Raw genomic sequence first — 365 nt, 5'->3', positions numbered from 1 at the left:
AAAAGGCTTAAGTCAGGAACCCAGGCCCAGGGGAAGCCCTTCTTTATGGTGGCAAAGAACTGGGGTCACTCAGGTGCCCAGGGATCAGGCAGGGGCTGAACAGAGCCTAGGCTGTCATTGAGCCTTGAGAAACAGCCTGGAAACAGATTGTGGATTAACAGAGCAGCAGATCTATTCAAATATGAGGAGTTTAGAGAAATCAGGAAACCTGCGCACTGGTGCAGGGCAGGGAGAAGTCTTGGCAGAACCACGCGTGGATAGCCTTAACAAAGCCAGAGGAAGCACCCTGAAGGGGCAGCTGAAGTCTGCCTGATGTTCTGACCAGTCTTGCCCTGGAGGAGGGTGGAGGAAGCAAACCTCTCTCC

The sequence above is a fragment of the Trichosurus vulpecula genome, chromosome 6 (assembly GCF_011100635.1).
Source record: "Trichosurus vulpecula isolate mTriVul1 chromosome 6, mTriVul1.pri, whole genome shotgun sequence".
Taxonomy (NCBI): domain Eukaryota; kingdom Metazoa; phylum Chordata; class Mammalia; order Diprotodontia; family Phalangeridae; genus Trichosurus; species Trichosurus vulpecula.
The sequence above is the reverse complement of the archived record's forward strand: the minus strand, read 5'-3'. Positions refer to the sequence as shown.